The sequence below is a fragment of the Hyaena hyaena genome, unplaced genomic scaffold (assembly GCF_003009895.1).
Source record: "Hyaena hyaena isolate Hyena2069 unplaced genomic scaffold, ASM300989v1 scaffold_1308, whole genome shotgun sequence".
In the NCBI taxonomy this organism is placed as follows: Eukaryota; Metazoa; Chordata; class Mammalia; order Carnivora; family Hyaenidae; genus Hyaena; species Hyaena hyaena.
Genome location: NW_024081940.1, coordinates 303,693 through 318,582, shown reverse-complemented (window position 1 = coordinate 318,582; position 14,890 = coordinate 303,693). Strand labels below are relative to the sequence as shown.

General features: G+C 35.4%; 1 long non-coding RNA gene across 1 annotated transcript in view; it reads right to left on the bottom strand.

Annotated features, from left to right (window-relative positions):
* Positions 1-14,231, bottom strand: part of LOC120225018 — a 94,112-nt gene extending 79,881 nt beyond the window's left edge. The window contains exon 1 of the long non-coding RNA XR_005526724.1: positions 14,121-14,231. This is a non-coding gene — a long non-coding RNA (uncharacterized LOC120225018). The remainder of the gene's footprint in view (positions 1-14,120) is intronic.
* Between the last annotated feature and the right edge of the window lie 659 nt (positions 14,232-14,890).

Sequence of the window (14,890 nt, the reverse complement as noted above, 5' to 3'; positions counted from 1 at the left end):
CTGAATAATAGTCTCTCTCTCTCTCTCTCTCTCTCTCTCACACACACACACACACACACACACACACACACACTAGGCAAGAGTGCCTTCATGGTTTCCTAGATGTCATAGAATGTTTCAATCCATCATTTCATTTCAATGTAAGTCCAGTAGGTTCACAAAGAATCCAGAAAAAAATCAAGTTCTCTGGTTAAATGGGGGTAAGGGGGAAACAAAATAAAAACCAGCAGGTATTATGTGACCCTGCTGATGGGAAATACTTATCCATATTTGATGTGTATTTCCAGTTAAGGGGAACTAATTTGTGTAATGCACATTCTCTTGGCCCTGCTAGTTAACTAGTTAATAAGTATGGAAAGACTGACTGGACATGCTCTGCTTAACTCCCCTCTCTACCTCCTGAGAAGAAGCTTTCTTGCAGAGGACACAAATTTTCCTCTCTTCCATGCAGTGAATTTTACCTGGGTAGGTTTCTGCCATGGGCAAGCCCCAGTTCAGAACAACATGAGGTTAGATGGGGGATTCTGCATAATCCTGGAATTTCTTATTAGCAAGTCTATTTGGCTGACAGATATAAAGTTACTTACTTGCTCTTCCTAACCTCTGTTGGTTCAAACACTTTTTTGACTTTGATAGTACTTTGGGGTTTTTTTTCCTCCAACGTTTTCAATGTGAATAAAGAATGCGACTAGTTGGGAGTTTCCTTGAGAGGCTTACAAACCCGTTTTGCAAAATTTTATATGTACATTTACTAAAAAATCTGAAAAATAATTAAACCAGAATGATACAATTATATAAATTTGGATTTGCATCTTTGTATACTCTTAACTTCTACCTTATGAAGATTGAAGATGTATTGTTAATTAGGAAAAAAGGTTAAATATACATTTTTTAACATAATGCTGACCTCCTCAGAAAAAGTCCTTTCAGTAGATGTTGTGTGTAAATGCTAAATATTTTAGGCATTTAATAGTATTTTAGTAATGAACCCCCGGATGGACTATACAGTTGGAGAAGTTCACAAGAAGTCTCAGGCCTCCTATATTACTAAGCACTCCTAATCAGTTAATAGACTCTTGGAGTAATCAAAGAAAATTGCCCTTATTTTTTAGCAGTTACAAATCCACATGACTTTTCAAAAACACATTACTGCATTGCATTCTGATGGTAGATACAGAATCCCTTTGGTCCAGTAGAAGCTATAGTATGCTTTAATGGTGACATTTTCCTCCAAATATCACTAACTTTCATAGAAGCCAGCAGCTTCAAAGTGCTGGGTGCAGCAGGCTTGGAATCAGGAGACATTTATTCCCTCCTCTGTCACTATATTTCTGTTCACTTAGCCTTGTTTCACTTTGCTCATCCACAAAATGAGAAAAATAACTCTTGCTTGTTTCTTAACAGCAGTAGAAAGGAAATAAATGGGAATCTATGTATGAATGCTATAATTTGAGATTCTTACAAATAAAGAAAAATATATACACATAAACATTCAGAACTGCCATCACTATAATTAATTTTAGCAGTCCATCAATGTAGACTATGTATTTTATTTTTTAACTCAAGACGAGCTTAAATATGTGACATTTTTCTCCAAACATCACTAAGCTTCACAAAAGTCAGTAGCTTCAACATGGTAGAGGCTGGATCGGTATCAAAATGGCAGAGGAGCAAGCTCTCTGTGTCTAGGAAGAAAACTGGTATTCTACCATTCGACAAGAAATACATTACCCCTGAGAGTTTCTTTCTCCAATCAAGAAATGAAAAATCACTTGTATGTGGCAAGTTAACCAAATAACAGTGGAAGAATGCCAGTTCTAGGAAAAGACATTTTGATGGATGCAGAAGGAATGAAATGAGATGCCTGCTTTATTAAACAGCAGCTGATCTGTGTTCTACCCACAAGGGGAAGTTTACAAAGGACTAGGACAGTTGTGTCAGAGAACAGAAACCCACAATCATCTGCAGTAGTTTGAAAGGGACAAAAGCACAAAGTACATAGAGCATAAAGAACATAAAAACAAGTGACATCTGATAAAACACAAGAGACTCAGTAGACGGGCATTACAGCTTGAAGACAGAAAGCAGCAAAATTAGGGTCAAGGAAAAAGCTTGTTTCTACGAATCTGAAAACACTGAAAAGACCAGGGAGACAGAAAACCCCTTGCAACTTAGCAGGGCTACAAATGTCAAATAGCTGGGAAAGGTTATCTTAAATAGTTCCTTCGCAAGAGTTTTGCTTTTCTTTTTTTAATAAACTGAATGAATGAGCTGAAGCTTTTAAAAAGTAGGCACAAGAAATAAGCCATGTCGACATACATAGCATTAGAAGGTTGCTCAAATGTTCTGCAGTAGTTAAGCTTTCAGCTCACCACTAAACCCAGCTGTTGACTTAGGGGACAGCTGCAGGAAGCACAGAGGGTTAAAAGGATCATTTGAAATTGGGAAATAGGTTTTGAGGGTTTGTGTTCTCTTTTTGAAGTGATCATTTGCCCGATTACATCAGAGGCTTAAAGAAGATCAAAAGCTCCAGATGCTGTAACCTGCTTTGTTGGAAAGACTTCTAATTGAATCAGACATGGACAGAATATAATTACATAAAAAGTAATAAAGTCTCTGATCAAGATTTGGAGCTGCAATGTTTGGACTGCTCTAATTCCTTTACTGTCTCTTTCACAAATCACTGGTAATTAGAGACATGCATTATTTCCAAACATCCAATAACTCCTGTCTTAGATAAGAGAAAAGAAGATCAGAAAAAAATTCTATATTTATATTTTTGCTATAAAAATTATATTGACGTAAGGAGACAGTGGGTACAGCCTGGATATATGGTTATAATGAAAAAGGATAAACATGGCTTCATATTTGAATTTACTACAAAGCATTTGGCCAGATCTGGCAAAGCCTAATCCCCAACAAAACCAGATGGAATAGCATATCCATCACAGAGAGAAACTCACAGGAGTTTTTATCTAGAATTTCAGAAACAAATACTGATTTCTGAATATTTTTTAGACAGTATGTCTATATTTTTGTTCTTCATATCTTGGCCAACACTCTTTAGATAACTTCTGTCTCCAAGTTTGAAAAACATAAAGCAATAGAACAGTTGAGATGTTTACTTCCAACTCAGTATTGACAGTCAGTCAGTCAAAAAATATTCCTTAACACCCACAGGGCTCATAACACTGCCGTGGGTACTTGGGAGTACATATTAAAGAACAGATATTGTTTCTGAACCAAAGAAAATGCACGGTAATGATTTCAGTGACACAGGGCATGTATGTTCAGAGATTCAAACCAGATACGGGCATTTGAAAAAGAAACCAAATGCAGGAGATGCAAGGAGACATTTCTGACAAGAAACTGAATTTTTTTTCTTTTTACTTTTTGTTATGAGAGCCTACCCAGCAACTATTACAGCCAGCGTCTCCTTGCTACATACTGCCATCTAAAGGACAGCTGGTAATTGCTAGATAATAACTTGTTTTCTTTCTTATGGCTGAAAGTAAATGTCCTAATTAATTTTATGATGCCCCTATTTTTCATGCAGCATTAAAGTTAAGTATGCAAATGCACACTCGATCTTATGCCTATTATAAAATTAAAGCATTGCCTAGAGTTTGAGATTGGTTTAAGAAAACTAAAAAAGTCCCTCCTTGCATATAACATTTCATAGCAAGGCAAATTTTTATTCCTGTTCTATTTCATTTCAGGAAGCATATTATCAGGACTAGGTGGTCAAAAAATTCTGAGTTCAGAATCTTCTAGAATCTTCTAGAATGCAATAAACTTAATGTTCAAATGCAGCATTTAATAGGTGTTTTTGACGATGGTGGTCGTTGACAGCGATTACTTTTACCTAAATGTCTCATTAACTGTGACGCAATTATCCATTGTTTCTCAAGGAAAATGTCACTATGTTTATACTGAAAAGATTTGGAATTTTAGATAATCTTTTTGATAAGCATAACAAAAGGAAATTAAAAGTAAAAAGACTTTTAACAAAGCACTTAAAAATACACAAACTCAACTCTCAGTATCTGCTCAATGTAATAAAATGACCAAAATATAATGATTATCAGGAAGAGACCTTTATGAATTAAAAGAAACAATTTGGTTCTTTCAATCTGGTAATTATGGCATTCTCCTTTAGAAAGAATTATCAAATTACTTGCTTGAAAAGAATTTGATCAAATCAGGCCAGAAGAGCAGCTTCCATGGCAACTGATGCATTAGAAGATCATAGATGTTCTATATCCTCATTTAGCATCCTGACTGATATGATTCAGAGAGAGTCAGTAAACCCTAGATGAACTGAAAGCTAAATTTGATCCCACTGATTGGCAAAAGCTACAGTAAGATTTCTGGTGATAAAGATCAACAGATTCCCAGAGATGGACTGAGATTTTGTTACATGGTTTAAATTCATCCTGAAAACAAATTATCCAGAAACAGTTTGATATTGAAAAAAAGAATCTATTTTTGTTTCACAGTAAATGTGTGACGAGAAAGTTCTGCATACATCATACTTCTGGTATTCAATTCACATTCTTAAATGTACTAGAGAAGCTCCCTATTTATAGGAATCATGCAGAGCATCATTTTGTAAAACAGATTATTTTTATAGTACAAATAGTAACAATTTTCTCTCCTCCGTGTATTTGGTAAATAGTGATCTTTAGATATTGAATTTTCTTAAAGTGATATAGCCATAATTTGCAAATAACAAAATGCCAGGAGACACTTTCAGGAATTACTCCTTGAGAATTCAGAATTCAAAGATATAGCACCGTAAGAAGGAATTTTTACAAGCTAATTATCTCTTCTTTTCTTGTATTATAAATAATAAGCATTTGTGCATTAATCAGGCCTACTGTCAGAAAATAAAGATCCTGCAATTCAGGTTCTCAGGTTAAGTTTAACACAGCAAAAATCCAACCGCTTGGCTATAACATATACTCCGACTTGGCACCCCAGAGGGAGGAAAATCACATATCAAATTTTTTAGTTAATAAGCTTTATTGTAGCTAAATTTAATTTTTCCTTTAGTGTTAATTCAAACCTGCAAACCGTGTATCATTTTGGATTGGTGTATATATTTTTGTGTGGCTTGCCTTTTGCATTTAGCCATAGACCTTATGAAAGACACCCCTAAAGAAAGATCTTAGTAGGGGATACAACATAGTACAAAAATACTAACCTGGATTCTTTATTCTTTCACAGAATTACTGTTGCCAAGAAGGCCTTTAATCCCCTGTTTTATTTCTCAAAAAGGTAGTAGTATTTTACTCCAAATTATTTTAAATAATTTTAAATGTTGTATGTAAGGCTCTGCAAGCCAAAAATCACTTTTGCCTGAAATACTAATTCTCACAGAAGAAACCTGGAATGACTTCATTTGCCAAATAATGATGGGAAAGGATTTTGCTTTATTTTACTTCCATTTTACCACGGAGTTTCATAATTGTAAGAAAATTCTCATTATAGTTGTGTTAAAGAAAGCATAGAAACTTGTATGCTTACGTTACGTGGTGGGGGAAATACCCATTTTGTGCAATAGCATCTGACCATTATGCTGCCTATGACAGGCTCTTTACATTTTAATAAGGCATTTATATAACACACTGTTTTTAAATAGATATATCACAACACTGAAAAAATCATCTCATAGTTTTTACATCATCCCTAACTGACAGACAATATATACATCCCAAAGCTGGCAGGTAAGGGAAAATGAAATGATGGCCCAAGTCCCAAGTCCGTTATAAAACTAACTACTATAAGCTCCTTGTGGGTAAGTATAATATCTTATTATCTCATATCCCCTGCTGTGGACACTGCTTTGCACAATTTGAAAAAGTAAAAAGAATCATGGCCTTTGTGTCTCCACATCTCCATTATCCTCACACAGTGCTATCTAATTCCACTGTAACAGAAACCACTATTACATAGTTGTAAATAGTTAAATTTCTGAATTAGAATTAAATGTGGTAAGGACCATATATATAGAAGGGTTCATCATCTAGGTGGCTATTGTCTATATTTAATAAGACATCCATTCTCCTGGTTCTCTGAAACCTATAAAATGAAATCATTTCAAATGGATGCAAAAGTTTAGATCATCATCCAAAACAGATGATAAAGCTAATGACAATATGCTAATTTAGTGATAATTTACCTAAAATTAACCAGAGGACCCAAAAAGGCTCATATTCTCAGTCTTCTATCACTGCTTACTTTCCACAGAAATTACTAATTCCTTCAGAAGAAACCTAGAGTGCTTCCATGTGAAGGCTTGGATGGGAAACTGCAAGCCACTGCAAGCTGCTCTTGAAAGTGGTCCCAGTGATCTGCATCTCCTGCTTCACATACCCTACAGAGTTCTCTTTCACCTTGTGCCAGAGATGTGCTGTGTGACCAACAGCATACGGCAGAAATAATGTGTCACTTTTGAGATTAGTTACAGATAACAGTTATTTCCACCTTGGGCATTCTTTCTCTGTGCTCTCCATCTCTGTCTGTCTCTCTCTCTCTCTGAGAGATATATAGATAGATATAGATAGATATAGATATATAGATAGATATAGATAGATATGGAGATAGATAGTGAGAGAGAGGGAGAGATACAGCTATATCTCTTTGAAGTCTCCAGTTAAAAACTAGCAAGGAGCACAGCTTCCCAACCATCACATGAGACAATTTCAAAGCGACTCTGCAATCTCTTGGTGCAGACCCACCAGCTAAGTTGCTCTCTGATTCTTATGAATATCATAGGAATAATTATTTATAAATTATCACAGGATAATTTATTATCTCCCAGAAATTGTTAGATAATAAATGCTTGTTGCTTTAAGCTCTTAAGCTTAAGGATAATTTGTTATACAGAAATTGATAACTACTACAGATATGCAGGCACACCTATGGATTTTATATCTTCTATCAGTGAAAGTATGATTATAGAAGCAAAGTTTTTAAAAAGCCCAGAAAGTAAACATCTAACGACATAAAAGATGATGATCATGATTTTGGCTTTCTAGACTAAGATTTATGACTCCTCTATTATCAACCATTGGGAAAGGCTGGATCTCTAAAAAAGTCTGAGATGAATATTTTTTGCTGTGATAAAGAAAGTTTTTAAGACCTGAGAGAGGGAAGAAAATGCCCAGATCAAAAGATTGAACTGACAGTATGAACAGTAAAAATAAATTTGACATAAAAAGAATAATGATGAAAGTGATATTAAATAATTCACAGAGAAGAAGTTTGGTAATAAAACCAAGGTCTCTCATGGGTTTGGTTCTGTTCTATCTCTAGAACAGCTAAAAATAAGAGTGTCCTACAAATTAAGATTTAAAATGCAACCTAAAGAAGTAAGTTGATCTCATGAGTATCAGTGAAAACTCACGGCAGATAGAACGTATGCTTGAAAAAGCAATGGATATATAACAAAGATATCACTGAAAAAACAAAAACAAAAACAAAAATGCCTGTTGAGGAATCCATGGACCTAAGAGCAGAAGTATAATTGGGAACCAACAGGTAAGATTAGGAAGAAAGAATCAAAGAAACATCATTAGGCATGTGGTCTACAGAGTACTTAGCCATATCAAAGTTGGGGATTTCAAAATTGCACAGATGACAAAATAGGAAAAGTATAAATAGCTTCAAGTATAGTGATATCTGGTAAGGTTTGTTTTTTTATTCCCTAAATGCAAAATATGTGATAAATTCTAGACTTTCCTTGTTGACAATTTCATGTTTCACATTTCATAATACCCAAATACTGACAAGACTTAGACATCCTTCCATATTGGAATTTTGGGTGGTGGGGGATAGGAGTGGAGATTAATGAGGAAGGAATCTAGCTTATATAAAAAATTCCAAACATTAAAGGCCAATATTGTTCAGTGATTTTTCAAAAAGGAAGAGAAAATTATCCAATAAATATACTAATGACATAGATCTGTACAATTCTAGAGTAATAAATGGATTCTTGAAAGTAATTATTTCCAGAAACTAACCCAGAGTCACCAAGAAAATTTCCTTAGTTATTATATCCTGATCTCCCTTTTTCTGATAGTATTATAAGACAACAGATTTAGAATATCACTTTTTAAAAGAGTATATCCTTATTTAATATATCTTTTGATAAAGTTTCCCCTGAAATACCTATGGGGAACAAAAGAACTATCTGGTTAATAACATAGGTGGAATGATCATTATTACTATAATATGTGGATTAATAGATATATGAGATTTGTAGTAAGGTTCTAGGGATGTATTAAAAGTGGCCCTTTAAGAGATTATAGGAGTGCTGATGCATAGGAGCACATGTACCCCAACGTTCATAGCAGCACTCTCCACAATAGCCAAAACATGGAAAGAGCCTAAGTGGCCATCAACTGACGAATGGATCAAGAAGATGTGGTTTATAATGATGGAATACTACATGGCAATGAGAAAGAATGAAATCTGGCCATGTGTATGTAGCAACATGGATGGACCTTGAAGGTGTTATGCTGAGCGAAATAAGTCAGGCAGAGAAGGACAAATACCATATGTTTGCATGTATAGGAGGATTAGGAGGAAATTAACAGAACACCATGGGGGAGAAGAAGGGAGGAAATAGTGGGGGAGAGGGAGCAAGGCAAACCATGAGAGACTCTTGAATGCTGAGAACAAACTGAGCACTGATGGGTGTGGGGGAGGAGTGGGGTGATGGGCATGGAGGAGGGCACTTGTGGGGATGAGCACTGGGTGTTATATGGAAACCAACTTGATAATAAACTATTTGTAAAAAAAAAAAACATTAAAAGGGAGCATTAATTTTAAAAAAATAAATAAATAAAAGTGGCCCTTTAATTTTGGAGGATATATTAAAGGCGGGTTTACCATATTGTTCGTGGCATAGTCAGGAAAAATAAATTTGATGACAGAACTAATTTTTTTATTAAAAAAGTAAAAAACAGGACACATTTAATGTCTGAGATTTAGATGAAATCAACTGCATACATACAGAATGGGAGACAATGGCTAATGAGTCAGCTGAAAAACATTCTTACTCTATATGACTAAAATCTCAATATTAGTCCACAGAGTGATATACAGAAGAAACCTGTATCCAGTATTGTTTAAAATATGGATTATCCAAGTTCTGAAAGGTGATAATCACTATATTCTGCACTGACCAGATAACCATAGGAGTATATTAGTTTTGGGCACTACTTTTAAAAGGAATATGGGGGGGAAATGTAGAAAGCTCAATGGTGACTGATCACTCATTCTTCTAGTAAGACTTCTGGATATAAGCTTTTAATTGTCTATTCTGTTCCAGACATTATGCTGGGACTGGACATAGTAAGATTAAAAATGATCTTATCCTTGTCCACATGAGCACTTGACCAAATAGGGAGCAAAGCAAATATGCAGTGAGCATCTGCAAAGACTGTAATGCAGGAAATATTTGAAATAATTGGAATGCTCTGCCTGGAGGAAGGACTTAGAGGAAAATGAGAGAGGTCTTCAAACACTTGAAAATATGGCTTAAGGGACATGCCTGTATTCGTGTGTCATACCAAAGGGCAAGGAGGAAAATTACAGAAAGGCAAAATTTGGCCTCAGAACTTTTCACCCATTAGAAATGTGTAGCAACAGAGTAGACTTCATATAAAGTGGTGAAGCTTTATCTTGGAAAATTTCTGATCAAAGGTAAATGAAACATGAAAAAATATCACAAGAAGGATTTGTGCCTCAAGGCATGACTGATGGTGGCGGTGTTGGTGTGTTTAAATGCATTTAATAAGGAAAAGAGAAGTAGGGTAAAGTGATTTACTCTGTCTCTAAGATTCTTTGATTTCATGTACAAAAACTATCAATCTCTATCTTTATAAAATAAGATTTTTATTTTAGTTCCATGTCAAAAATGTGTAATGCTTCAAGAATCATCATAATTTAGGCGGCATATTTATGAAAGGAAAAATGTGTCCCATGTTTAAGAGATTGGTTCTTGGGTATTGTACCTAACATGTTTCATAAAACAGAGCAACTTTTAGTAAAGGTATAGTTAATAGTGTCATGTCCAGTAGCTTTAAAAACCTAAATTAACTCGGATTTAGGACTCTTTTATTTGACATTTATATATAAAATTGACAGAAATGATGCAATCTAGGAAATCTATTCATTTTTATATAACTTTTCAGAATTTCTTTCAAAAGGTTTTCTCTTGCAGAAAGCATACTCTTTTCATTTTATTCAATGATTCTTAATACTACCCGAGTTATAATAAGGGGACTGATATTTTCTTTTGAGATTAGTTCAAACATCTTCTCAGGGGATTAATAACACAAACTCTAAGACATTTAGTACCCACCCCCTGCCTCGTGCTGTGAGGTCAGCTAAAGGACCCAGAACCTTCAAAACACATGACTTATGTTCCTATTATCAAACACACTGCTTTGACCTATAGTTTAAAAAATGACACCAGCCCATTTACTTCTTGCACAACACAACCATGTTACAGATTAAAGAAAAGGTAACTAAATATTCTAAACCATCCAAAAGAAAACATGAATTAGCATACTAATTTTTAAATAATTACGTAGTAGGTATTTGTGCACTTGACCTTTAACATAATATTTTAAATAATTCTTCCATTCTCTGTGAAACTCCTCAGGCAATCCTTCATATCAGTGTTTTCCATGGGGATTTTTCTGTGTAGGCTGTCTCACTTTCCTAAGAATCCTACGTTTTCAGTAGTTATTGATTGCAGAGAGCCTGGAGAAATATATTGGATGGCAGAACTAGTTGCTGTTTTTTTAAGTACATTTAACAGGAAGCATTTAAGGTCAAATTTTACAGGCCGCCTCCTGAATTAGCAAGATTTAATTCCTGCAATCCAAATTCTTGCCAAATAACAGAAACATACATATCAGCCTTTCTTATATAAGGCTCAGCTGTGGTAAACCACCCATATGGAAAACTGCCAACTACTCCTCTAGATCAATGTTTCTCAAATTACAATCTTTGGACCATGGGCACCAGGAATCAACTGAGGTGCTTTTCAATAACACAGGTTCCTGAACCCCATCCTTGATCTGCTGAGTCAGAATCTTCCCAGGTAATCTTTAAGCAACCTAAAACTTGAGAAATTACATTAAAAGTGCTTTATTATATATTTTTTAAAGTTTATTTTTGAGAGAGACAGAGTCAGTGTGAGTGGGGGAGGGACAGAGAGAGAGGTGGAGAGAGAGAATCCCAAGAAAGCTCCACACTGTGAGGCAAAGCCTGACGTGGGCTTGACCTCATGAACCATGAGATCATGACCTAAGCCAAGTGGGATGTTCAACAGACTGAGCCACCCAGGTGCCTGCCTTCAATGAAAGGTTTTATTTTTCGTGGAAAAAGCTTTACTTTTATCTTATCCATGATTCTTACTTCTCGCTTTGTTCTGGTCACTAGATAGCTCAGAAACCATTTTTTGACCTGTCTCTTATAATACTGTAATATGTAATAAAATGCATTCAGCCAGCTACAAGTTTATTGCTAATTTTACAGATATATAGACAGTAAACTGACTCAAATCGAGTTTCATAGAAAAGTGGAGTATAAATTCATAGATAGGTCAGGGTGCCTGGGTAGCTCAGCTACTTAAGTGTCCAAATCTTGATTTTGGCTCCAGTCATGATCTCACATATTTTGTGAGATTAAGCCTGCACCAGGCTCTGCGCTGACAGCGGGAGCCTACTTGGGATTCTCTCTCTCTCTGTCTCTCTCTGCCCATCTCCCATTCTCAAACTCTCTCGTTCGCCCTCAAAATAAATAAATGAACATTAAAAAATAAATTCATAGATAGGTCAATAAATCTCCTAATAGTGCAATCTAAAATGACTTTCATTATCTTGATAGCCAAATTACAGTTAACTCTGTCAACTGAAATGTATATGCTTTATTACATATGCTTTACATAGACCTCCCACACTTTTTCCTTTAAAATGTTAAAAATTATTTTACTTTTTCTATTCTCCACATCTCAGAAATGGTGCAAAGGTACCACTGAAAAACCAGCGATTACAAATGTAAGAAGAAATTGGGACGTGGCCAGCAAAGGTGAAGTACAGTTCTCAGGAACAGTGGAGGGGTAAGTGAAGAGGTAAACAGGCTCATAAACTGGAGCTCTTTGTATGTAATTATTTAACCAACAACCTACTTAAAGTCACTGCCTAGCCCATATTTCAAAACTTTCTTCCAAAAAGCATATCATGAGAAAATTATATAATGCCAAAATCCATATATGTTAAATATACCGTGTTTCTCCCACATTACTAGACTAGTCAGTTGCTAAAAAGAAAAAAATATATATGGTCTGATATTACTTGCTACCCTAATAAATCAACACATGCTAATTTCCAGTGATCACTGCTTTCATTTTTTCTTTTTTTTTTTTAAATATTTTTATTTATTTCTAGAAGAGAGAGAGAGAGACAGCGTGAGCAGAGGAGGGTCAGAGAGAGAGGGAGTCACAGACTCTGAAACAGGCTCCAGGCTCTGAGCTGGCAGTCAGCACAGAGCCCGATGCGGAGCTCGAACCCACGAACCGCGAGATCATGACCTAAGCGAAAGTCGAACGCTTAACCGACTAAGCCACCCAGGCGCCCCTCATTTTCTTTAGTAAGTGCTCAAACTAGTACTTCACAGATGATCTGTGTCAATGGATCAGTCTGTTGTTTCTTAAATTTCCAATAATCTCTCATGGACTGAAACTTTTATAAAATACAATAAAAATGATATTCTAGAAAAATGAAATAACATAAAAAGCAAGACACAACATGCAATTGCATTTTTAATCATTTTAATTTTAAATATTTTAAAATTATTAGATGTAATAGATGTAAACTTCTCAGGCATGTGCCTACAAAAGTTTCTAAAGGCTCACTCTATTTCTGCACTACATTTTTTATTGTAGTACAATAAAAATACAAAAATATCATTATTATTGTATTTTATAAATACACTTTACCTAACTTCGCATCAACAATTGCCACACCACTCTACTGGTTTATAATTTACATGCTGCATTTCCCATAAATTATTAGAAAAAGAATTATGCTCGCCCCTCTCAATTTCCCTTGACCTTCTTCTACCCCCCACAATCATCAATAACCAGTAAAGGTGAAATAGCAATCATAGGGCCAAATCCTTTCAGCAATGTGTGACATAAAAGAACCAAAATTAATGGAAGTAGCTAAAGGTTCTTTCTCAATTTTGGCCAAACCTGGGACATCATTTCCTTCTCACCATTATTTCTTCTAAGGATTTCAATTCAAAGACAGTTACCTCCATCCACCAATATCAGATTCTTCTCCTGTCAGGGCACAAGGAAAACTGCATTTCTCAATCTTGTTCAAGTTGGGTGAGATTCTGTGACTGCATCTAGCCAATGGGTGGTGAGAGGACCTGGCGTTATTCTCCTATTTCTCTTCCCTGGACCAAGTAGCCCCAGACAAACAATGAATAAATAAAAGAAACAAATTAACCCCCCGACCCTCCCCTGAAATAAAAAATGATTTGTTCTAGTAGGTTCACTCTAGTGTATGGTAGATCCCACCTCAATTGTTTTGAGTCTCTGAAATATTGTGTAAACCTGAACCCACTGCTGACCTGCACTAAAAACAAAGCACAAGCAAGAAACAAACTTTTGATGCATTAATTACCTGAGGTTTCAGAATTGTTACTATAACATAATCTGGACTATTGTGGTTAACGGTCTTTTAAAAAAGGAGAGTGGAGAAAGAAAAACAGGTATCAAACAAATATTTAGAAATAGGATATCTATAGTAAAAGTTAAAAGAAAAGGGAAATAAATAATGGCATTCCCATATATCAGGAAGACTTAATTTACTCTAGGCTAGTGAGTCAAAGAAAGTCTGAAGATGTGAAACTTAAATTGAGAGTTTAAGTATGACACAGAGTTATTTAGAAGAAGAGGGAAAATGAGCATTTCAGGCAAAATAAACTGTGTGGTGGTCTACAGCTGCAAAGCGCAATGTCTAAAATGTGGAAAGAGACCACACTTCCCCTCATAAGCTTGGTGAGCTTCGTGACCATGAGATACCTACCTTCACAATTTCTTTACCTCTTGTTCCCGCAGTCCAGTGTTAGACTTCTCTACAATTTTAGGTCTCGTAAGACAGCTCATCAATATTCTGGAAAACACACATTCTTTTGCAGTAAGATTCACCCATTACTTGAAGAACCTCGTGTTCATTGCATACCTGACACACAGATGTGCCTAATAAATAGCTGAAAATTGAATGAATGAATAAATAATGAAGGAATCATTGAAAGAAATAGTTTACATGTATCTCAACATCTGTGTAGCCTATTCTCAAACAAAACCTAAAACCAAAAATCATATTAGAGCTATTCTAAATTTTCTGATTTTCTAAAATTGTGTTCATATCACTTCTCTTCCAAGGACAGAGAATGTCAAATTGATTCTAATCAAATATGGAGAAAGGCAACATGAATTTTTGAAAAAAATCAATTTTAAAGAGTAAAAAAAATGCTACTTTATTATTGGCCAATACAATAACACAAATTAATAGAATACTAGCAATGTTAGGGAGGCATTCTACTAGTCTATGTATTTTTAAAGTTTATTTATTCTGAGAGAGGAAGAGAGAGCATGAGCAGGGGAGGGGCACAGAGAGAGGAAGACAGAATCCCAAACAGGCTCCATGCTACCAGTGGAGAGCCAACACGGGACTGAACTCACGAACCGTGAGGCTATGACTTGAACTGAAATCCAGAGTCAGACACTTACCCGACTCAGACACCCATGCGCCCCTCTACTGGACTCTTTTGAATGAATCAGTCTCTCAACTAT